The sequence below is a fragment of the Chenopodium album genome, chromosome 15 (genome assembly GCF_948465745.1).
Source record: "Chenopodium album chromosome 15, dcCheAlbu1.1, whole genome shotgun sequence".
Taxonomy (NCBI): domain Eukaryota; kingdom Viridiplantae; phylum Streptophyta; class Magnoliopsida; order Caryophyllales; family Amaranthaceae; genus Chenopodium; species Chenopodium album.
The window spans coordinates 30,858,992-30,886,030 of NC_137848.1; positions in this window are offsets into that span (position 1 = coordinate 30,858,992).

Below are 27,039 nucleotides of genomic sequence, written 5' to 3' on the forward strand. Positions count from 1 at the left end.
CTTGATACTTTACAATGAATCCTTAAAATTTCATAACTAATACAAAATCATAATGTGATAATAGAACTATATAAATTTATTTAACTAAAAAAAGCCAAATAAACCCACAATTTCATTCATAATTGTTTAATAACAATAAAAAGGAAAAATTAATTAAAACAAACCCAAATAATACACTTTTTTTTTTTTTTGTTGATTTGACCTCCAATATATTAAAATTAAGCCAAAAATACCAGACAGAAAATATTATGAGCCCAAAATATAAAGTTGCTTAGTTTCTTCTCGGTAAAGGAACCACTTCTTTGAAGCTCAACAAGGCCAAGAGACATTAAACCAAGAGTAAGACCAGACATAATCCCATCAAATATTACAAGAATTCATTAAATACCTGCATACAAAAACCATTCAAAAGTCTCACATTCTTAATCTTTGACTTAAATTGTATTATTTTGCATTGATAGTAATGATACTCTCGTAATTGTTAAACTCCTCAACGTGCTTAATTGTTGTTTCACTTGTTTTTACGCCTTGTTCATCAGTTGTTCTACTAATCAAGACAAACTGAAGACTCCAAATTTAATCTTTTTTAAAAATGGGTGTTAAATTTTCTAGATGATACAAACTGAAGACCCCAAATTAAATCTTTTTTAATAGTGGGTGTTAAATTTTCTAGATGACATCAGCTAATTAAAATAAAGGTTTTGAATTTGTAATTAGCATGATCCAATCATCTAACCTATCAAATTAACATAAACCAATAAAAAAATTTGAATAAAAAATCATGATGTTAAAATCATAGAATTGGAGAAACAACAATAAAGAAGAGTCCATTGTTGTAACATAATCAACTCAGTAATTATCATATGCAGAATAGATGTGTCTTCTACTGACATAGCTCAAGGGAGAGAGAGCAAGAAAGATGAATAGTACATGAAAGAGACGATAGAGTATAAAGGTTCTCAAAAGAAATAGATGGGGAAAAATCGGGATAAAGGAGATTGGGTGTAGATGACACAAGCAGGGCACTAACGTTTTTCCAGGCTTTAAGGGCAAATAAGGAAATACACTGTAGATAAGCTACAGTAACACTATTGACTTTTTACTATGGGGTTTATATTTTATTTGACTAGTCACGTTCTAACACGTGTCTACTGTCTAGTAATAAACAAAAAAAAAAAAAAAAAAAAATAACCTATTTAACAAGTGACTAGTCACTTGGGATTAATATAAGAATATACCCTACAAAGTTTGGATTATTTCAAAAATAATTCAAATTTGGGATTATTTAAAGCAAATGCATGAAAGTTGAGATTATTTTTACCAATTTTTCCTAATATTTTATATGCAACCCCTCTTACCTTACATGAAATGTTGAGATATTGATTGATAGGTGATTGAATTTGATTAAATACCTATATACATGAAGTTGGATGATGATTAAATTGAACATGAAATACTTATACATATGGACCTGAAGTTCTTTAAATTTATGAAGGGTCAAAAGCCCTCAAAAATGATATAAAGATACGTATATGACCTAGAAATTTCTATTAGTTTCTAATAAAGTATGTTTATTATTAATAACATTATGCATACTGTTGTGATTCTATAGACACAATTCTCTGAAAAAAAAATACAAAAGCTAAGGTTTGGAATGTTTCTAGATACCAAACTATAAGTGAGAATTGAAGATACATATATTACTAGATTTACTCACTCCAGAAGTGAATGAGAATTCGTGTGATTGAAAGAAAGCATGTTTTTATAAAAAAAAGGAACATGTTACTTGATACATCACATTGTCAAAATAATTTATGGCTTAAAAAGTGCAAGAGATTATAAAAGGTTGTTTAATTGGTTCTATATCCCATATGCAAGGATTAGGGGGAGATAGTATTTATTTTATTATATATGTAATCCTTGCACATGAATAATAATACATTAATGATCAGTTTGGCTCATACACTAGCCTTAGTATCAATATTTTACTTATATATAGATGCAACCACATAATTATTGACACCATCTTGAAGATAGATATGAATAAATGTTATTGATTGTATAATCATTGTAAATGCTCCAATTAAATTGATGTCTCAGAAGGACAACATCATTTGCTAAGGAACCTAGAGCATGCCTAAAGTGTGGTAGCCTAATATGTTCCAAAGATAAGAATCTTCGAAAAAGGAAAGGAGATAAACTATACATTAACAATGACAAATTCGAAGAAGTGATACATTCTAATAATAGATCACCACAAGAAGAGATCATGTTTAGAAAAATTGATATATATCATGCTTATATAATTAAAATACTACAGAAGAGAATTAAACGTCCAATAAGATTAGCATGTATCAAATTATAATCAATGCTCCAGCAGCATATGAGTTATTATTAGATCAAGTATCGATTGATTATCTTGCCAAATGTATAAAGAAACACACGTTAATATTATAATATCACATCATACTCATGACCATGCATATAATATATTTAATAAAGTAAACACTAGTGATGGAGAAATGACCAGAATTTAAATTAAGATAAACGATTGGATGTGATAATTAAATTAGGCCATCTGGGTTTAATATATACCCATTATGGAAACCTGAAGTTTCATTTGATAATGCGCTGATGCTCTCTCAAAGTTAGATATATGAAATGCATTGAATGACAAGACATAACATTGAGATTGAGCTATAATAATTTATGTTGATGAAAATTTCAAGAGTTAATAGGTTTTGTTATATATACACACACACACACACACACACACACACAAAAGAGTAATGGGTGACCAGAAGTTCATCTGAATAACTTATATATTATTGTCAACTATTAGGTGACCAGAAGCTCACCAAATACACAATTTAAGTCTTCAAAGATCTAGAAGATAACAACCTGTAGACACCTAATTGTGTCTTCCAAAAACCAAACCCAGTGATGAATACCTTTCACGTCATTGATTATCGAACGAAGTGAAAGTGCGAAAAAGTCTTGTGATGCAGTCGTTTTAATAAAAATACTTCTTTCTGTTTTCGAAAATATTTCTTTTTGTACTCTATTTATAAAAATGTCTAGTCTAATTTAGTTTGGTCCATGATAAGGGTCCAATAATAGTGTAGTTGGATTGGGCTCGAGAAGAGCTTTCCAACGATATATTATAAGCCCGATTCCGATGAATAATGAGGAAGTTATGGCCAAAATACTAAGTTGGGCCCGAAACAAGTTTTATATACGGCCCAATGATTTAGTGGAGGGCCCATTAATTATTATTCCTAAAGTCATTAGGATTGACTTTAATATTCTAGAATAATCTAGAAGGTTATTTTGAGTTCTAGTGGAGTTAGGATTAATAATTATATTTTTAGAAAATAAAGAATTTTATTTGGAATAAAACAAGTGTTTTTAAAAGAATTAAATCTGATTTTTAAAGATAAGTACATACGTTAATTAGTCTAATTTATTTAGATTAAGGACTCTCTACGGATTTTAGAAAACGCGTGAACCATCGCGAAACGACAAAACTGTCGCGCCGCGCTAGACGCTATCGCACGGCGACAGAAGTATTTTTATTCCAGATCGAATTCGATCTTTTTCTAATCATTTCCGGATTATTTTTTCTATAAATAGGGTCATATCACCCCTTTTTCATTCAATAAACAATTATCAACAATCATCTAATTCTATTCTTCTCTTCTCTCTTAAGCAATAGCTTGTTCTTTCTCCCTCTTTCTAGCCTAGCCTTTTACAAACACAATATCGCATTCATGAGTCTTAGACACACCTAGCCAAGTTCGAAGTTGCCTTCGCCCTAGACGAGAAAGGTTGATAATTTCTGAGGGTTTGGTCCCAAATCTCTATTTCAATTATTTAAATTAATTGTTTGATTTAATATTTTTATTGAAGTTACTAACATGTGTATTGTTTTGATAGAAAGAAATACGAGGCATCAAAGTAAGTAATTTAATTGCTTAATTATTCTTTTGATATAGAAATCATGCTTAGATTATATTAATTCCTAGTATCATGTTAGGATGTTGTTTATTGCTTTCTAGTATCATGTTTAGGTTGCTTCCTATTTTCTTCTATCATGTTGGTATCATGTTAGGAATAAAGCTTTGATTTTTATTGTTTAGTGACATGCTAGGATTTGTTATTAATCATGTTAGTATCATGCCTAGGGTCTTGCTAATATTATGCTTTATTGAGATTGAGAATATGATTATGATGATGATGATGATTTGTTATATCAATATTATCATGTTGCTTGATATTGTTGTTATTGCTTGATCACGCCCTCTTTTGCAGGTTTAACGGGAATTTGTACTTGTAATCACGCTTAATAAGATAATTAATAATCTTGTTTAGGCTAATGTGATTTTAATTCAAGTGATCGCCAATAATAGATTTGTTTGTGTATTAATATTCAACCAACATAGGTTAAACAGGTTTAGGGTTAATATATTGATTGTATGTTAGTCAGAAAACACACATGAATATGAGAAGAATAAAGTAGAAGCCTATTTTTAGGGCAGGTTCAATCTCTTTTAGGTTGGATTTGTACCTTCATCCCCGAATATCTAGTCATGGTTCCAGACCACTATGGAGTTAGCGATCTCATGGATCGTGAAGGGGTGTAACCTTCACCATGTGAACGGTTTACAAGTTCCTAAAATTTGTTGGCGACTCTTTTGCTTTACCTTCCTTCCCTTTAGATGCCACCATACTTAAGTGTATAATCACAGTGGGGCTCAAGTACGTGATGCTTGAAATTATTCCCTACACCACCTATAGTAGAAGTATACTTGTATAACAATTCTTTTTATTGGGGCTATTATACGTCAACACACAAGAAATAGGAAAATAAGGAAAAACGTACAACTGCACAACACATGTCTCCCGATTGACATTGATCTCCAGAAGAAAACATATTGTCGAAAATGTGATAATAAATACACATGAAATGTAAAATTAATGAAAAAATAATTCTTTATTGAATTGTTCTCCAGATTAGATAAAACTTGTTCAGTACAAATCTTTTGAAAGATAAATTTTGATTGTGATCCTCTCAATGAAATGAACTTTAATGAAAATTTGCATACTAAGTTGGTATAGAATTAGACGTCCCTATAAATGAGATATTTTACCAACTTAGGGGAGAAGAATTAGCAAAAGTTGGAAAAATCGAAAAAAGTTGATGATCCCTATAATGGTAGTCTAAAAAATTATATGCCAACTTTTGTCTATTTATATTATCAAGATATGTTGCACATTTATGATTTGATTTGTATTCAGTTATGACTCATGTTGCATAGCGTTAAAGATATATTTTAGTCATATTATGTGAATACATTGAGATAAAATCTTGTCAATTATACTTGAATCACTAAACCTAAAGTGTGGGTTGTATGATCGGTTCTAAAATAAAGATATGTCTAAATGAAAGATATGATATAGGGCAAGATAGTGCAGCTAACACTTTTAATAGTGTAATAGTATATAAATATTATAGTGTATGAAATACCCCAAAAGTGGTATAGAAATCTGAATTATTACAATAGATGGACTGAATGTAAGAAAAGTTATAATGGTAACCAATGAGCAATGTATTTAGATGTCATTATCAAAATAGAATGTAAATTAAAATTGTATCTCGAGGAATTATATGATGATACCGATATATAATTTTAGAGTCAATTAGTAAGGAGCCTCTAAAACCCCAATCTAGCTTCCTCATTCACTCAAACCTAAAAAAGTACTCCCTCCTTTTTCTCCAACAAAAAAACTTATCCAATTTAAATTTAAATTTTAAAAATTAAATAAAATAACATATTGCTATTTCCACATCTTTACATATATGTACATTCACTGTTTCAACAAAAAAAAAATTAACAAAAAAAAACATTGAGTTAATATTTAACCACATTGTTTCTGCATAACTATCTCCTCCTCCTTTCTTCAACTCAACTACAAATTACTCCACTCCTTTTCAACCTCAATTATTCCATCAACTTAATTGCAGGACATCTCCATTTAAATGAAAAAATTAAAAAAAAAGAAAGGATTGGAGACAGAAAAAGTGTATCATTGAAAGAAGATTATTTTTAATTTTGCAATATATAATTTTAAAGTCAATCAATAAGAAGCCTCGAAAACCCCAATCTAGCTTCCTCATTCACTCCCACCTAAAAAACTACTCCCTCCTTTTTCTCCAACAAAAAAACTTATCCAATTTAAATTTAAATTTTAATTTTAAAAAATTTTAAAAAATAACATATTGCTATTTCCACATCTTTATAGTTACGTACATTCACTTTTTCAACAAAAAAAAAATTAATAAAAGAAAATAAAAACATTTAGTTAGTTCCACTCTATAATAATCAACCACATTGTTTCTGCATAAGTATCTCCACATTCTTTCATCAACTCATACTACAAGAAAATGCTTCATTTGCGACAAGTTATTCGCATGCAATTAAGCCACTTTTTGTCGTAAAATATCTTTTACGACGAGAAATGCGTATGGTCGAGAGTCGTCGCTGTAGACTTGGTCACAAAAATTAAATTTGTCTCTATAAGATATAGGCTTGGTTAAGGCATCTTTAAAGGAGGAAGAAGATGAGGAGGTGGGGATGACAGGGGGCGGAGATCTAAGGATGAGCAACCAGGCTCAACACTCGCACCTTCTCTCTCTACATCACACACTTTCTCCACCATTCTTGAAGTTGGAATCAACATTTCCTTACTGAATTTGAGAACTTGCAACTTATCGTTGGAGCTCTAATGCAAGAAGCTACAACTAAATTCATTTGTTTCTTCAGATAGTGAAGTTTCCATGAAGTAGGTCTTATCATCCATGTCGAAAAAGAGAAGGAAACATCCAAGATGGTATCTAAAGACATGATTCAATATCAAACTGTGCATATGACCATTAGAAGTAGAATTAGACACATACGTTTCTGGCGGCCCACTACCAAAATAAAAATCGGCATCAACCTGCCTCCAAGAATACGCAGCAAGTAGCACTTGGATCAAAAAAATAAATATAATTCTGTTAGTACTATTGTTTCATACTACTTGAATTAGTGTAGACTATGTAAGGAATGGGGAAATTAGAATCAAAATAAATTGAATCTACTCAATGTCAGCAACATTATACCATCTATAATTGTTGGGTTGGAGGTATGTAAGAGCAAAAATTAAAAAAAGGCCAATCATCAGTCCTATGAAATATTTATACGATATATATAGGGAAGAAAAATAAAATGGAACTTACAATTTAGTATGTAACTTGCGTCGACTTGTTAACTAAGTTCCAAAGTGTGCTTAAAGACAATTTGTCAAATGGACTGCAAGCTACATGCTTGCGCCATTCTAAATTCCAAAACTTTACATATTGATGATCTATTCCATATATACCATGTCAATTAGGCCATTCAATTGTTAAGTTTCTACTATGCTAGTTACGTCACTCTTAACCAAAAACAAAACTTGTGTCACAATATGCAAAATTAGTTGTATGTTATTTAAGATGGGGAGTTATTGAATTTATTGTGTTGGGCCAGAGCCCATGGATATTGAATCTTTAGATATTAACACGACTGTGACATTTTATGTCGTCTGGAACACAATAAACTTTTCTATAAATTATGGTTAGTACGTAATTATAGAGGGCTATATTATTTTCTTTTATTCTATGTTTACTTAGCTGACATTTGTGGAGGTAATAGCTGGCAAGTAAGCAAAAAGGCATTGAATAAAAAAAGTCAAGTAATATAAGATTACAAGAAGTGTTTTTATATTATTAAGATGTGAAAGAAAAATACCCAAAAAACTTGTTTAGAAATGGATGTACGAAATGATAGATATTAACTATATGTGCAAAATGGTAACCGAAAAAAAATACAACCTCAACTACTTTGTCTCACTATTATATTATTTTTATAATATATTTTATATCATTTATATAATATATTTTATATTAAATATTTTATATTAAAGGATTAGTAACCAGGATCAACACTCACACTTTCTCGCTTTACTTCACACACTCTCTTGCTCTAATCATTTTTTAATTCTTTAATGCCATTTAATCCACCATTTTCTAGAGCAATTTCTCCACCATTTTTGAAGTTGGAATCAACACTTACTGAATTTGAGCTTTGGTAACTTATCGTTGGAGCTCTATTGCAAGAAGCCACAATTAAATTCATTTGTTATCATCAGGCGGTGATGTCTCCATGAAGATCTTATCAGTCATGTCGAAAGAGAGAAGGGAACATCCAAGATGGTATCCAGCGACATAATTCAATATCCAACTATGCATACGACCATTAGAAGTAGTATTAGACACTGCACATACATTTCTGGCGGTCCACTATCAGAATAAAAACCGTCATCAACCTGCCTCCAAGAATTAGCAGCAAGTAGAAGTTACACAAAAACAATATAATAATTTTGTTAGCACTTGTTTCATACTGCTCGAATTAGTGTAGACTATTTAAGGAATGGGGAAATTAGTGTCAATATGAATCTTCTCAATGTCACCAACATTGTACCATCTATAATTGCTAGGTTAGAGGTATATACGTAAGAGGAGAAAAATAAAAAAAGCTCAATCATTAGTCCTATCAAATATTTGTAACTTGCAATTTAGTAAGTAAATTGCGCCGGCTTGTCGACCAAGTTCCAAAGTGTCTCGCTTAAAGACAATTTGTTAAATGGACTGCAAGCTCCTTGCTTGCGCCATTCTAAATTCCATAACTTTACATATTGTTGATCTTTCCTATCCAATATTAATCGCGTCATTCAATTGTCAAGTGTTGTAATATTCTAGCTACGTCACTCTTAACAAAAAAAAAAAAAAACGTCTGTCACAATATGCAAAATTTGTTGTTGGTTTTATGGGATAAGGAGTTATTAAAGTTATTGCGTTAGGCCAAATCCCATTGATCGTGAATCTTTGAATATTACACGGCTGTGACATTTTATGTCGTCTGTAACACAATAATATTTTATATAGGTTATGGCTAGTCTGTAATTACAGAGACATATATATTATTTGCTTTTATTCTATATTAACTTAATTGACATTTTTGTAGGTAATAGTTGGCAAGTAAGTAAAAAGGCAATTGAAAAAAAAGACAAGTGTGATGAGTGCCATTTGATGAGTATTTAGGTTGTTTTTACCTTCTTTTCATAGCTTTCTTTCTTAATAAATGCTTAGTTTTATGCTTTCTCTTTATTTCCCTTTTCTCTCTTGTTTTGTGTTTTTTCTTTTATTTCTCCTCTTTTCGTGGTTGTAGGTATTGTACGAGGTTCGGGTCTCAATATTGGTGGTTTTCTAAGTTGGAAGATGCTTTTGGAGTAAGCTCATAGCATTGGGAAAGCTCAAGATGCAAGGAAGTGGATGCTCCAAGTTCTAGCTCTTGCGCTATCAAGCTGTGCTCTCATGAAAGATGGTATTGAACCCACCGTGGAAGCCCTTGGAAACTGCCACCCCCAACATATATCAAGTGGAGCTCACGAGACCCATTTGCGAGCGCACGAAGCGGCGAAGAAGTCGAAGAAACCCAGAAAAGTGCAGGATGCCCCATGCGCGGGCGAGCATGCCTCTGCCCGCGCAGGTACTCCTCCCTGTTTCCGGCTTCGCTCGATTTCGTTTTCCACGCCCATTATAAATACCTTTTGACAACCGATTTTTGCAAGAAGTTTTAGACATAATTTTGGTCATAATTTTAGCTTAGTTGAGAGTTTTTCTCTCTAGTTTTAGGGTTAGTTTTGGAGTAGATTTAGAGAGAGAAAGTGAGAGATTTCAATGGTGATGTGAGAGATTGATGATACAAGGGTGACAATTGTGTTGAAGATCTTCTCCATTATCAATGAGCATTTCTAACTCTATCTCATCTTATCAATTTGTTTATATTCATGTTTGTTTGATTTGATTTTGATGTTTAATTCTTGATTAGTGTAATTGTTCTTTATATTTTGTTGATTCTTGATTTCTTTAGTTACTTGTTGATTAGATGATGATATTTGAGTAATTATTTGGCTAGGGATTGGGTGAAACTTGTATGATTGATTAATTGTGATTAATTTGGGAATTGTGTTGATTGATTGTTGAGATTAAAGTGATTGAAAGTTTGCATGTGTGTAATTTGATTAGGCCTTGAGAATTATGCTGGATTGCATTGTGATTTCTAATGATGCGGCACATTGATTTAGGAATTGCAATTATCGATAGGTTTGGATTGTGATTCTCCTAGTTTGTTATTCGTAGAGATCACTAGCTTAACGATTAGGAGATAACTCTTTGATTTCAATTGGTAGCTCTTGTCATTAGTCTTTACAACCATTGATTGGCATGTTCTTCCCAAGTTGTTTTAATTGTCATAATTATTTTTTGATCCCCATTCCCTAGTGTTTTATTTGTTTGCTTATTTGTTTTGTTAGATGTTAGTGTTACTCTTCACCCTTGAATTTGACCTAGCTTAGGCGCCCAATTGAAAGCATTATAACATAACCGTTCCTTTGGGTTCGACCCTTAACTTACCTCTATACTTGTATTTAGGTTTGTTAAGTTATTATAAATTTTGTTTGGCTTAGGGAGGATTAGTCAACGACCTAGTTTTCCCTCGTCAAAATGGCGCCGTTGCCGGGGAACGGTGTCTATGTTTGAGTGTTTTTGATTGCTTGAGTCTAGGTCTTTGTATATACTTTTCTTTCATTTAATTTTTTCTTGTTTTGAAAAAAAAATGGCATGTCTCTTATTTCCTCAATATGACAATGAGCCTTTTTGTGAATATTTCAATAGACTTGAGGGATTTCTTGTAATTGTTGTAATCATTGGGAAGCTTATGAAATTTGTTATTTTGGTTTGAATGATCAAACTAGGGATGAAGTTGAATGTATGCATAATGGTGAATTTAGAGCATTGTCAATTGATGATGCTTGGATTTTTTATGTTTGGTTTGCTTGGGATGTCTATAATAGGGGTAATCGTGATTCTAATATCAATATGCAATGTCTTGATTCTTCTAATATTAGCATGAATTCCCATGAATTGTCATGTGATCCCATTGGTGAACCTAGAACAAATGTTGTCAACTCTACTTCCTCTTTTGTTTATGATAATGAGGTGCATGCTCAAGTTGATACTAATGAAGTGTTTCAATATTCTTCATTATTTAGCATGCCTTCTTGTGATGTGCTTTGTTCCCTTAATGATAAATCTCATATGCTTGATTGTTCCTCCTCCTCCCCAATTTGATGAAAATGCTCATGTTTATAATATTGATGATCCTACTTTTGGTTGTGCCTCTTCTTTTAATCTTGATTAACCATCTTCACCTTTTCATTCTCCAAACTCTTGTGATAAGTCTCTAGTCCCTTATAGCCAAATCAATGAATCTTATGGGGGAATTGGAGAGGAATCCTAATCTTAGGCCCTAATAGAGACAAATGATGGAAATTTTAAGGAGCCAATTGGAGATGATTAGGGAGCGTAAGGTTCTTTTTAATGAAGAATTGAAAAGAAAAGAAGAGTTGGAAAATCAATTGTGATCTTTGATGCTTGTTTATGAAAAATCCCAATCTAATATGTGTGTTGAGGATGATGATGATCATTTTGAGCAACCAAGAGGGTGTGAGGATCCCATTGGTGAGCATTTGAGTGATGGTGAAGGAATTGAGAGTGAAAAGAGTGTTGATTTCAAAAACCCCAACCCCCCTTCCCATCTTGATAAGTCTCTTGTGCATGATTGTGATTCTTCTATCCATGAGTATTTGGACTCGTTTGAGGTTATGTCTAATGTGTTCTTTGAGAGTCAAAAGAAAACCCATAGTCTTTTGAATGAGTTCATTGAGGATGCTTCATGTGAGAGAGATGAGTTTGAAATGAATTTGCATCCATTCATGCATGCCTTTGAGACTTTGGGCTTTAAGGATGTTGAGGGAGTTGTTGTTCATAGTTGTAATGGAGGGGATTATATACTCTCTCTTGGAAGTTGGTGTTGGACTTTAGATACTAATAAGCGGAATTGCATGAATCATATTCATATGCATCTTAACACCAAGATCAATACATAACACATAAAGAACAAATAATAATACCTTTGAAGCGTGAATCCACGTGCAATCGAGCAAGAACAATGAGAGATAAAGAACCCCAAGTGTGATTCCTCTACTTGGTCAACAGGCACAGATAAAACCTCCACTAATACTAGTTAGTTGTGATTAAACCCTTTAATCAACCTTCAACGGAGAAGAGAGACACTAACTAACCACGAACACCACGAACCACTTTAGGGGTGGCCGGCCGTATGGATAGGGAGAGAGAGGGGAGGGCCGTGTGAGAGAGAGAGAGAGGGATTAGGGTTTGGGACTTGGTTGCTTGAATTAGAATTAATTGACTTGTGAATTCTACTGTCAATATAAGTCATGGATCTTATTTATAGATCATATCTCTAAATAAGAGTCCATGTCAAGCCCAAACTCCTTGTCCTAATCAAACTACTCTAGCCCAACACTCCTTGTGGTATGTCATGATCTCATGAGGCCCATTAATGGGCCTCTTAATTGTTTGACCCAATACCTTTGTTGTGTGACCTTATAGGATCCTATCTAGCACTAGACAATGACGACCCTATAGAATGAACTAATTATCTCCGTAATAGTGATCCTTGATATATCTAGTAAGTGCACTTATCGAAGACATAATTCCTTCAATGTCCCACATGTCTGAGACAAGTGCGCAATATTCAAATTCCTTAAGTTAATGTGCGTCGATTTGATAATATGATTGCATCTCATGTCAAGATCATATTAATCTACAAATCTTTTCCTTGAAATCTGAGTTAGAATTACAAAACAAATGATTACTGTGTAATCCATTTGAGCACAGCCATGCATTTTCTGAATTCTCCCTCTTTAAGAGGCCAAGACACATCCCTAATTAAATAGGTAGACTCAATCCAATCTTGTGAAACCAAAGCTCCCACTCAATTCTTGAAGTAACTTGGAAACATCCTTTATAGCCCCCTTTTACGGCATGACATTTGAATGTACCATAGTTAAGACAATCATTGAATGGAGTCAATGTTCCACTCATGTCTAAGGAATCCACTAATATATCCGAAAGCTCTATATTTGAACTTCAAAGTAGTTCTATAGTTCGATCATGCATCATTCATGCATATCCATGTGATTGACCAAGCATCATCACTATGCCCCTATAGCCCATGAAACTGCGCTATCCAATCAATCTTACATGCTAGTCCATTTAATGAAATCATTTATGTCCAATTTAATGATTTCGAACTAGGAACTTAAATAATATATGGATTTTGTTCACCTGTGGGGTTTCATTCACCAGGTCATCAACCTGATGAGCCCATCAATCCATAACTATTTTGGACATTTTATTTAACATTAAAACCTTAATTAAATAAGAGAAATAGTAAATTTCTGATTAAACATAATTCTGCAAATGAATGTATTACTTATGTAATAAGTTTTCTCAAAACAAATACAACTTAAATTACATCATTAGCTTCAATCAAGTAGCTCTAGCATGACCCTCATGCTTAGCTTGTGAAAGGGGTTTAGTAAGTGGATCAGCGATGTTCTCATCCGTATGAACTTTGCACATCTTGACATCTCCTCTGCCAATGATCTCTCGAATGAGATGATACTTCCTCTTAACATGTTTGGATTTGAAGTGTGACCTTGGCTCCTTTGATTGAGCAATGGTGCCATTGTTGTCACAAAACAACTCAATTCCTTTCTGAGCACTTAGTACAATGTCCAACTATGTGAAGAATTTCTTAATCCAAACTGCTTCCTTAGCTGCTTCAATGGCATCCAAATACTCTGATTCTGTCGTAGAGTCTGCGACAGTGCTTTGCTTTGAACTTTTCAAGCTCCCACTGCTCCTCCATTTATACAGAAAATGTATCCTAATTGGGACTTGAAGTCATCTCTGTCTGTTTGGAAACTCGCATCCGTATAGCCCTTGACAACTAACTCATCTTTGCCGCCATATACTAGAAACATTCCTTTAGTCCTTGTCAAGTACTTAAGGATGTTCTTGGCAGCTGTCCAGCGTGCTTCACCTAGATTTGCCTGAAATCTATTACACATACTTAGAGCATATGCAACATCCGGCCTTGTACATATCATGACATACATGATTGACCCTATTGCCGAAGCATAAGGTTTATCAACAATACGTCTCATCTCTTTTGGCGTTTTAGGGCACTGAGATTTACTAAGCGTAATGCCATGAGACATGGGGAGAAATCCTCTATGAGAGTCTTTCATTGAAAATCCGTCAAGAACCTTATCAATATAATTCTTTTGACTTAGTCCAATCATCCTTCGAGATCTGTCTCGATGAATCTTGATTCCCAAAATGTACTCAGCCTCACCCAAGTCTTTTATGGAGAAACAACTCTTCAACCATCCCTTGATTGACTCAAGCATTGGTATGTCATTTCCCATGAGTAGTATCTCATCTACATACAAGACTAAGAAAACTACGCTGCTCCCGCTGGATTTCTTGTATACACAAGGTTCTTCTTCGCTCTTGAGAAAAGAAAATTGTTTGATTGCCTCATCGAAACGAAGGTTCCAACTCCTCGATGCTTGCTTCAATCCATAGATGGATTTCTAAAGCTTGCATACCTTTCTAGGATTTTTTGGATCTTCAAAACCCTCAGGTTGTATCATATACACTTCCTCTGTCAAGAACCCATTCAAAAACGCGGTTTTGACATCCATCTGCCAGATTTCATAGTTGAAAAATGCAGCAATCGCTAGAAAAATCCGAATGGACTTAAGCATAGCTACTGGGGAAAAGGTTTCATTATATTCAATACCATGAATCTGTCTGTATCCTTTTGCAACTAGTCTTGCTTTGTAGATGTAGGCATTTCCATCCTTATTTGTTTTGATCTTGTAGACCCACTTGCAACTAATAGGTTTTACCCCATTAGGAAAGTCTACCAGGGTCCACACACCAATTTCTGACATTGATTCCATTTCGGACTTCATGGCCTCAAGCCATTTATCTGATTTGGGGCTTGCCAAAGCTTGCCTTTAGGTTTTAGGTTCCTCATTCTCTAATAAGAAGATTTCAGAATCCTCGGTTAACAAAACCTCAACAAACTGTTTGTTTCTGATTCTGGCAGACCTACGTGGGGTAGGAGCAACAACAGAAATATTCTCTCTAACTCCTTGAAGATTTTCGCAAGAATTAGATTCAAGTAGGATAATAGGAGTCTTGCTAGTCAAATTAGCTTGCTCCGGCACATAATTTGTCGAATTAGCCGACTCATGCGCCTTTGCCTCTGATGTGGTGTTATCCACATCCATTTATTAGTCGTCTTGAATTTCTTCGAGAACCACTTTGCTCCCACTTGACTTTGTAGAAAGAAATTCTCTTTCTAGAAAGACACCATCGCGAGAAACAAACACTTTGTTATCTGCGTGATTGTAGAAGTAATACCCTTTTGTTTCTTTGGGATAACCCACGAAGAAACATTTTTCTGATCTAGGCCCTAGTTTGTCGCCTTTAAACGTTTTACATAAACTTCACAACCCCAAATCTTGAGATAAGATAACTTTGGAACTTTTCTAGTCCATAACTCATATGGTGTCGTCTCAACTGCTTTGGACGGGCTTCTGTTCAATATGTTCGCAGCTGTTTCTAATGCATATCCCCAGAACGATATGTGTAAATCAGTAAAGCTCATCATGGACCGAACCATGTCTAACAAGGTTCTATTCCTCCTTTCTGACACACCGTTTAACTGTGCTGTCCCTGGAGGAGTTAACTGTGAAAGTATTCCACAATTAATAAGATGTTCATCAAATTCTTGGGTTAGATATTCACCACCACGATCAAATCGCAATGCTTTAATCGTTTTCCCAAGCTGGTTTTGTACCTCATTCTGGAACTCCTTGAACTTTTCAAAGGATTTCGACTTATGCTTTATTAAATAGATATAGCCATACCTACTCAAATCATCAGTAAAAGTAATGAAGTAGTTAAAACCAGCTCTAGCTTTTGAACTCATTGGTCCACACACATCGTACGTATGAGGCCCAAAAGGTAACTAGCTCTTTCACCCTTCCTAGTAAAAGGTGATCTGGTCATTTTACCTAACAAGCATGACTCACAGTTTTCAAATGATTCATAATCAAATGAAGTTAGGAGTACATCCTTTTGTAATTTTTAGATGCGCGATTGGTTTATATGACCTAACCTACAATGCCATAAATAGGTTTGGTTTGATTCATCTATTTTGCGCCTTTTCTGATCTATGTTGTAAACATGGGTTGTATAATCTAAGACATACAAACCATTAATCAATTTTGCGTTAGCATATAACATATTTTCTTTTGAAATAAAACAACTCTTGTCTCTTATTTCAAAAGAAAAACCTTCAGTATCTAAAACAAGAACTGAAATAATGTTCTTGGTAATAGTTGGGAAATAATAACAGTTATTAATCACCAAAATAAGACCTGACAAAATCCTCAAATGATAGTTTCCAATAGCAAGTGCAGCAACTTTTGCTCCATTTCCTATTCGAAGTGTGACTTCCCCTTTTGCTAACTTCCTACTCTCTCTTAAGCCCTGCATGTTATTAACAATGTGAGCACCACAACCGGTATCGAATACCCAATTGCTAGAAGAGGTAAGATTGATTTCAACAACAAAAACACTAGGTAACTCTTTACCTTCCGTTTTCACTAGTGTGTAATGGGGACACCATGGTGTGTGGCAAGACCACCTACCGCAATAGAAGCATTGGCTTCCCTCCTTCTTCAAGTACCCCTCTATGTGGTTGATCAATAGGTTGACTAGTGTCACTGTCGAGCTTTCATCATCATGAATAAGCTTGACGAGATCAAATCCATCATGGAGTGAGAACATAATAGTGTCATGAGCAAAGTCATCATCAAATGGTCTCCCTAAGATATCCATCCGATTGAATAAATTAATCAGTTCCTTTACATGGTTCTTAACTGACTGACCAGGAATGAGTTTCATAGCCATTATCTTACAATGAATTTTGTAGGTTTCAAACCTTACACTGTCAGTCCAGGAGTAGTATATTTGAGGGATCGAATTAATGACCTCTCTAACATTTTGATCATTGATGCCTCCACTTCCTAATGCCCCAATGTCACCTCGACAGATGGCACGAAGACAATTATGCAGATTGGTCAACTCATAGTCCTTGAACCTTCTCTTCCAACAAGTGGGAATAGATGCCAATATGAGATTCCTGATCTTCTCTGCATCTGAAACATCTTTCGGGTGCCTATCAGGAGTGAAACCTACTGTGAATCTGCTCTCAATGGGAATATAAAGTCGAGCCTCAAGCCTATGGCTCCTAAGAATATTTCTTAGCTCTTCTTCCTATTCCTTGAAGATTATGAGATTAAGCCTTGTTTTCAGTTTGGTTGGCAAATTAGTGTTATCGTTAAAGCTATTCATCTACAAACAAAATCAAAACGAGGAAAAGTTTAATAATTATGTTTAAAAAATTAAAGTACCATAATCGAATTAAATTGGTAACTTTAAAACATTTTATTCAATATTAATTGATCCCAATTGATTAAATGATTCCAAGACCCTTTATTTGTGTAATAATTGACCGGACTTTGGCCCTACCATCAACCATTACATTTTCAAGGTGAGTAAACTCTTTACTGATTAAAACTCTTGTAACTCTTGGTTGAATAATTAACCATCACATGTTTAATTATTACCCTTTGCTTCAAGGTTCTAAACTCTTTAGGTAACCTTGTTGAGTATAACCAATTAAAATTGTAAAACTTAATTTACCCCAACTCTCCCAAGATATAAAATGACACTCAGCTTTGGCATGACCTATCATAAATATCAAAGGTTTATTGGGTTTTTAATTTGAAAAGCAACCTTAATATTACCGGGACCTAGATTTATTATGGTGTGATTATTTAATGAACTCTAGCGCATCATCAATCAACATAAATAAAATCTAAAATGCATAAGCTACTAATGCATAAATAAAACATGGCATTGTATGGACCCTTAAACCTAAGAAAACTAATAAAGCAAAATTCCCACTTTAACATTCATGGATCTCATCCATCTAACTCCTTTGGGCCTTCACTCCATTGGCTTCTTGGATCGACTGCAACTTGTAATACTATTCTATTTTATCTACTACTTAAATAAAATAATATAAATTACAAAAATACTTAACGGTACGCAGACCGTATTTAGATTACAAAATACGAAACGATGCGTAGATCGTATTTAAAATCTATGGGTCATACTAGTCTATATATAGCAATAAATGACATCATACATTATAAAGTGCCATATAATAAATCACTCATCATGCTTTCCTAAACTACAACATCGAATGTTCATAATTAAGGAAACATGACATTTTAATATCTCATATTAAATTAAATTACTGCAATTAGATAATGTCATATATTATTCATTACCAATCATAAAATATCATATATTCTATCTTAGAAATGAGATAGAATCAAATCTTATTTTAATTATGGAAGATAAACCATATTTATTTCCCATGATTATCCTAACTAATTTAGGAGATTCTATCCTAATTGCCTAGCCAATCACATTATTTTAAATCAATTATTATCCTAAAATAATTATGGGATAATCTCATTATTTAATCAATCATTATCCATATAGAATATTTTTGCTCAAAACTTATCCAAACTTACCAAAATTAACGTCTTTAATTTTGATAATTATCTTTTCAAAATCAATTCTTATCTTTTGAATTTTGAAATTTGATTTTATCCAAAATAAAATAAAATAATTTTTTTTGAAAAATCGCGCCAGCCACCGTGGTGTGGCCAGCCAAAGCCACCCACGATGGCCGTACACCAGCTGGTGTACGCTACACAACAGCGCACGCAACCCTTGCGCCACACTACTGTGCTGCTCCTACTGTCCAAGCCTTTTGCTCAGCCCCGCCCACCCTCTTGGACCACCTAGTGCGGCAGTCGCCGTGGCTGCGCCACCCAGCCGCGGCTGCCGTACCCAAAACAACCTTTTTTTTTAATTAAATTAAAATAATAATTTGTTAAAAAATAAATTAATTTAATGTGGTCCAATTAATTTCAAAATTAAATCATATTCAATCTTGAAATTAGGGTTCTTCATGAAATTAATCCCAAATTCAATTTAACTCTTAAATTAAATAATTTGATCATGAAAACCTCCTAACTATATGTACATGAACCTTAAAATTATTTTCTCAAGAACATAATTAAAATCTGATTTTTATTTAATTAAAACCATTTATTATAATTTTATAAATTCCCCATAATATAAATAATTAATTAAATAAGAGAAAAGGAGAAAAGAAAATAAAAACCGAAGAAGAGAAGAGCAAAGAAGTGGCGGCAGCAGGTGGTTGCCGCGGCTGGTGGTGGTCGGAGGCAGTGGCTAGCGGCAGCAGGTGGCGTCGGGAGTGGTGGTTGGAGGTGGTGCTCGGTGGTGGCGCAAGGGAGGAGAAAGAAAATAAAGAAAAGGAGAAAAGAGAAGAAAAGAAAATGATGAGAGAATTTGAGAGAAAATTATGAGAATTGTGTGAGTGTTTGATCATGAATTAAAGGGGTATTTATAGGCTAGCATGTGTATGAATTATGGTAGGAAAATGTAGGAAAATTATGGTAAGTAGGGTTTAAGGGATTACTTGGAGAAGTGAGTAAAAGAATTAAGGAATGTTTGGATATTAAGGTGATTGTGTATACTTGATTATGGAAGGTATGTATGTCATGAAAAATATTAAGGAAATTGGAATTGCTTGGGGAATAATTAAGAAGAATGAATAGCAAGAAAATATGATGATTAGATATTAAAAAGATGGAGAATTAGAATTAAGGAAAATAAGAGATTTTAAGGAGATAATTAAAAATACAAATTACCAAAACATTTTTCCGAAAATCCACTTGGGGTGGCTGAAATTTTTGAGTTTTCCTAAGCTCATATTTTCGGCCCTCCTCTTTAGTATTTAGGAAATTATTTTGCTCGTTTTAAGGAATTAAAAATAATTGTGTAAATAATATTTATTGTATAAAATAATTAATTAATAAAATACCAATTATTCACCAAATAATTTAACTAATAAAATCATATTTGCACACTAGAAAATCTAAAATTATTAGTCAATTAAATGGGATTTTCGGACCTTGTTAAAATAATAATAAAATATAGCTTTTGCTTTAATTAAAATATCCGAAATATATAGGAGCCTCTTCTCTCCCGCTAACTTAGCATCCAAACTGAGCTCTTTGATAACCCAATATGCCTTGTACTCTAATTCCACCGGGAGGTGACATGCTTTACCATACACAAGTCTAAAGGGAGTAGTACCAATTGGGGTCTTAAAAGCGGTTCTATACGCCCAAAGGGTGTCATCCAACTTATCACTCCAATCTTTCCTAGATTTTGCTACCACCTTCTCTAGAATGGCCTTGATCTCACGGTTAGAAACTTAAACTTGGCCACTAGTTTGGGGATGGTATGCTAAACCTGTCCTATGGTATACACCATACTTCTTGAGAAGGGTGTCTAACTTCTGCTCATGAAAGTGAGATCCTCCATCGCTAATTATTGCTCTAGGTACTCTAAATCTAGGAAAGATGGTTTTCTTGAAAAGCCTATGGACCACCTTGGCATCATTGGAACCCACTTGGATACATAACCAATGGTGACAAGTATATATCGATTCCCTCGTGAAGAAGGAAAAGGTCCTATGTAATCAACACCCCAAACATTGAAAATTTCAACTTCCAATATACCTGTTTGAGGCATCTCATGCCGCCGCGAGATGTTGCCAGTCCTCTGGCAAGAGTCACAAGCCTACACAAAAGAGTTAGCATCCTTGAACATGGTAGGCCGGTAAAATCTTGACTCATTGATCTTAGCCACGGTTTTGGTGGGACCATGATGTCCTCCATAAGGTGAGTTGTGGCATCTAGTAAGAACACCGTGAACTTTCCATTCGGGAACACACCTGCGAAATAATCCATCTACACACTCACGAAACAAAAAAGGATCATCCCAAAACTAATGTTTAACATCAGAAAGGAATTTCCTTTTTCTATTGGTAGGATAAGTCAGCAGGTAGAGTACTTCCCATCAAATAATTTGCAAAGTCGGTATACCAAGGATGTTGCTCTACAATTGCATACAGGTGGTCATCAGGGAAAGAATCATCTATAGGTAGAGAATCCTTACCCTCATCATATCTGATTCGTGACAAGTGGTCTGCCACAACGTTCTCTGCACCTTTCTTATCTTTAATCTCCACATCAAAATCTTGGAGCAAGAGAACCCAACGGAGGAGCCTAGGCTTTGATTCTGCCTTGGCTATCAAATATTTCAAAGCTGCATGGTCAGTAAAAACAATAACTTTAAAACCAACTAGATATGATCTAAATTTTTCTAAAGCATAAATCACAGCAAGAAACTCCTTCTCCGTAGTGGCATATTTAACTTGGGCTTCATCCAAAGTTTTGCTTGCATAGTAGATAGCATGCAAAACCTTGTTCTTTCTCTGTCCTAGAACGACTCCTATGGCAAAGTCACTGGCATCACACATGATCTCGAAAGGGAGATCCCAATCGAGAGCACATATGATAGGTGCCGATATCAAAGCCTGGTTAATCCTGTTAAAAGCCTCAAGACACTCACCAGTAAAAATAAAAGGGGCATCCTTGAGTAAAAGCTGAGTTAGTGGTTTAGCAATTTTAGAAAAATCTTTGATAAAGCGACGATAAAACTCCGCATGACCTAAGAAACTTCTAACCCCCTTAACATTAACTGGAGGAGGTAATTGCTCAATCATAGAAACTTTAGCTTTATCTACCTGTATACCCTTATCAGATACAATATGACCAAGAACTACTCCCTCAGTCACCATAAAGTGACACTTTTCCCAATTTAAAACCAAATTGCATTCTTCACATCTTTTCAAAATTTTAGTGAGATTAATGAGACATGCATCAAATGAAGAACTATACACACTAAAATCATCCATAAAGACTTCCACGATAGACTCTATGAAATCAGAAAATATACTCATCATGCAACATTGAAAGGTGGCAGGGGCGTTACTGTAGACACCCAAATGTGTCTCCCCAAAACCAAACCCAGTGATGAATACCTTTTGCGTCGAACGATTATCGAATGAGGTGAAAGTGTGAAAGGTCAAGTGTTGCGGTTAGTTTTTCTTAGAATTCTTTCTTTCTATTTTCGAAAACAACTCTATTTTATGAAAACAGCCAATCCAGTTTAGTTTGGTCCATGACAAGGGTCCAATAATAGTGTAGTTGGATGGGGCTTGCAAAGAGCTTTCCAACGATATATTATAAGCCCAATTCCGATGAATAATGAGGAAGTTATGGCTAAAATACGAATCTGGGCCTGGTTGGATCTTTACATGTGGCCCAATGATCTAGGGGATGGCCCAATGTTAATTATTATTCCTAAATTATTAGAATTAATTATAGTCTTCTAGAATTCTCTAGAGGGTTCTCTTTAATCCTAATAGAATTAGAATTAATAATTATATTTTGATAAAGTTTTATTTGGAATAAAATATTATTTTATGAAAGATACGATTTCAGTTTTCATATGGACTTTACAAATCGATTTTGATTCATATGTGGACTCCGTGTTGAAAGCGCGTAGAAATCTAGGCTGTCGCCAAACGACAGGCATGTCGCCATGTGACAGACCCTGTCGCCTGGTGACAAGGTCGGTTTTGCAGCGACATAGTGGAGTTTTATTCCTTATCAAATTCTACCTATTTCCGGACTGTTTTCTTATAAATAGGGTCCTGAACCTCCGTTTTTATTCATCTACAATCTACAATCTACAATCATCATCAATCAAGAATTCACAATCATTTACAATCATCTTTCTCTCTCAAAAGCTAGAAGCTTTCTCTCTCTATTCTTTTTCTAAACCTTCCCTCTTACAAAATTCCGCATACACAAGATCTAGAAACACCTAGCCGAGCTCGAATTTTTCTTCGCCCTAGACGTGAAAGGTTATAATTTCTGAGAGTTTGGTCCCAAATCTCTATTTCCATTATTTAATTTAATTGTTTGATTTTATATTTTCCTTAAAGTTACTAACGCGTGTATTTTGTTATTAGAAAGAGGCACGAGGCATCAAAGTATGTAATCTTATTGCTCTATTCTTGTAGAAAGCATGTTTAAACTTGTTTAATTCCTAGTATCATGTTAGGATGTCTTTATTGCTTTCTGGTATCATGTTTAGGATGCCTTTTACTCTTTTCTAATATCATGTTAGTATCATGTTAGGGCTAAAGCTTTGATTTTTATTGCTTAGTGACATGCTAGGGTTTGTTATTAATCTTGCTTAGTATTATGCCCAGGATCTTGCTATTATATTTAAGCTTTATGATTAACATGATTATAATTATTATGATTGTGATGATAATTATTATGTTGCTTGATATATATTATCGTTATTGCTTGATCACGCCCTCTCTTGCAGGTTTAAAGGGAATTTGTACTTGTAATCACGCTTAATAAGATAATTAATAATCTTTTTTAGGGCTAATATGATTATAATTCAAGTGATCGCCAATAATAGTTTTATTTGTGCATTAAGTTCAACCAACATAGATAAACAGGTTTAGGGTTAATCTGTTGATTGCATGCTAGTCAAAAAGCGCACATGAATACGAGAAGAATGAAGTAGAGGCCTATTTAGGGCAGGTTTAATCTCTTTTAGGTTGAATTTGTACCTTCATCCCCGAACCCTATTTGGTTCAAGACCTTTTGGAGTTGACGATCTCATGGATCGTTAAGGGGTGTAATCTTCACCTTGTGAACGGTTTACAAGTTCCTAAAACTTGTTGGCGACTCTTTTGCTCTAGCTTCCTTCCCTTTGGACGCCACCATGCTTAAGTGTATGATCACAGTGGGGTTCAAGCTTGGGGTTAATGGCTTGAAATATTCCCTACAGTTTTTGGCGACTCCACTGGGGAGGATTTCTATTTTAATTCCTGAAATTTATTTCGGCAATGATTTAGAATGAGTGGATGAGACTCGAAAAGTTCTAAGTATTTCATGTGAGTAATTTTGATTAGCATTATTGTCATATGCATAAAAAAGGTCCTCATTGGATAGACCATCCGAAATGAGTAAAAAACATAGGATTTTTACACGTAGGAAATTTGAGAAATATCTTTCACAACTAGAATTGAAATAATGCTGCGAAATCTGGAAAATTCTAAGAACGTAGATACCCGCTGAGGCATGTAGGAACTAGCGCCTAGAAAACAGGATTGTCGCCTGTAAAGTGCTTCTGTCGCCTGGCGACAGGGGCACTTTTGCGGCGACAGTCCCTGTAGTCTGGCGCCAAGTTCTTCCAATACCGAGCCAGAACTCTGCCTTCTTGTTTTGACCATTTCTAGCACTGTTGGCTCAATTCTACTTCCTGATTGAGCTTTTCTCACTTTTCGGAAACCTATATGTGTTCTACATATGGACATAACCCTCTAGGGGTTCACGCTTTATCTACCCAATCGAACGCTCCTGGCAACAACGGGTACATCCGAGTTTGTGAATCTACCAAACCATGAAAGCAAGTTTTTAACTTGCGGGGTCCCATCCACTCGCGCCAACCCTTCCAAAGGTAAGGCTTCCACGCGGTGCATCCGGACTCATAACCATGGACCCTCTTTGACTAACCCATATCCCGAACTTTAGAGAACTAGAGCCATGGTTAGGTTGCAAACTCATTGCATCATGTTGTGACTACTTGACTACTTGTGCATTCTTTGCTTGTGCATACTTTATATGTGCTAACCGTTTGTTTGACTTGTGTTTAAGTCTAAATAAACCAATTAATGACTAAAAAGGACTTTGTCTAATTAATGAATTAATTAATTAATTTGACTAATTAAAGACTAATAAAGTAATTAATCTGACTTAGTACGACTTTAGGCATGTCCCCTTAGAGTAAAATTACTGAAAACAGTCCCAGATTAATTTTCCAGAAATGGCGCAGGAGTTTGGGCTGTGGCGCCGTAGTTTATTTCTTGTCGCGACAGTTCTGTTGTTCCGGCGATAGTCCGGATTCTTACTCGAGTCATCACGAAGAGTCTAATTAACAGTCTGCTAATCAGTTTAATCAATTTGTTAAGTCCTTAATTGAGTCTAGGCACCTAGTCCCATGGTCATACACAAGAGTCAAAGCATGTCACTTGCACTCACTTATAAAAACACACCTAACATGTATGTCACACCTTGATCATGTCTAGAGAGTCTTGAATGCGTGTTTTCCGTCATTTTTTTTAGGGGGGTAAGTCGAATATTAATCCTCCAATTAAACCACTTGTTTGAACCCATTCCCAAAAATATACACCCTATTTTTGTTTTTTTAACCCATAAAATTAAAATCAATCTAAGTCAAGTCATTAAAACAAATATGGTTTAATCTACAGCGTGTGGTTAAGAAAGGAAGGGCGTTTAATCAAGGACAACACTTTCGTTCAAGTCTCACTTTTTGATAAGCCAATCAATCGAAGAAGGAAAGCTAAGAAGACAATGGCAAGTCAGGAAGAAGTCAACGAACTCAGGGGACAGGTAGCTAACATGGCTGAAATGTTGAAGAGTCTGACTCTTCAAATCAATGACCCTGCAAGACAACAACAGATGGAGCTCATCCAGGAAAGCTTGAGCAGATTATCTAATGACTATAGATTGCAAGGCATTAGCTCACAAGGGGTCTCGGTGGACAAGGATCTTCTTCCACAGAAGTTTAATGCCAATGACATCCCGAAATTCAAAGCAATGGATAGCCCTTATTTTCATTTAAGAGCTTTTGAAACTGTAATGAATATTAAGGGAATAGACAAAAAAGCTTTTCATTCTATATTTTCTCTATCTTTAAAAACCGTTTGTCAGCAATGGTATTTCTCTCTTGATAAAGAGAAAACCTCCAGTTGGGAGTCAATTGTAAACGCTTTCATTGATAGATATAGATGCAATATTCAAGTTGAAACTGATCATAGGGAACTTGAAATACTTAAGCAGAAAGAGAATGAAGGCTTTACTTCTTTCTTTAATAAATGGAGGGAAACTTCTGCAGAGATGGTTGAGGTGCCTAGTGAGAAAGAATCTGTGAGAATGTTTATCAAGAACCTCCAAGAAAAATATTCTAAGCATCTCAAATACCAAAATAACTTGCACACCTTTAAGGCCGTCTATGACATTGATATCAATATTGAAGACGACCTAGCTAAACAGAAAGCTGCCAACTGTAACTCTAATAGTGGCTGGAAAGGCAAGAAGAACGACAATCCTTCTTCTTCCAAAACCACCCACTCAAATAATGTTAGCACCTTTAATTTGAGTGAAGTCCTCGCCATGAATAATCAAGGACAAAAGAAACCACTTAGGAGGAACTTTACTCCTATTGGTATGAGTTATAACACCGCATTCGATCGCTTACATGCAAAAGGTTTTATAACTCCCATTGGACCGTTTGGGGACCCACCTATCGAGAAGAGAACGACTAGCTGGAACCCCAATGCACATTGCAAATATCATCAGGGTAGGGGCCGTCTCACAGAAAATTGTTGGAAGCTAAAGGAAGCAATCCAAGATTTAATTGATAATAACAAACTTCCATTGCCCCCTGCAAGCAAGAAGCCAAGTATCAATAGCGCACCACTGTCGGATTCCTTGGCTATTTCCGATGAGGAAAATCAGGTTGACCCCTCAAACCTCATCAAACCTGTCGAAGCTATTGAAGAAGAGGAGGAAATCTTCGAAGATGCCGAGGATCATTTTCCTTGTGGACAAGAACCTGCGACAAAACAAGAAGTATGTATCCTTATTCAGGTTGTGTTGGAAGCAAGAGAATTATTACGCGAGGCCATGGAGATGGTAAAGGAACGAAATGAACTACTCAAAAGTAGACCTCTTCCTAAAGAGAAGAAATCA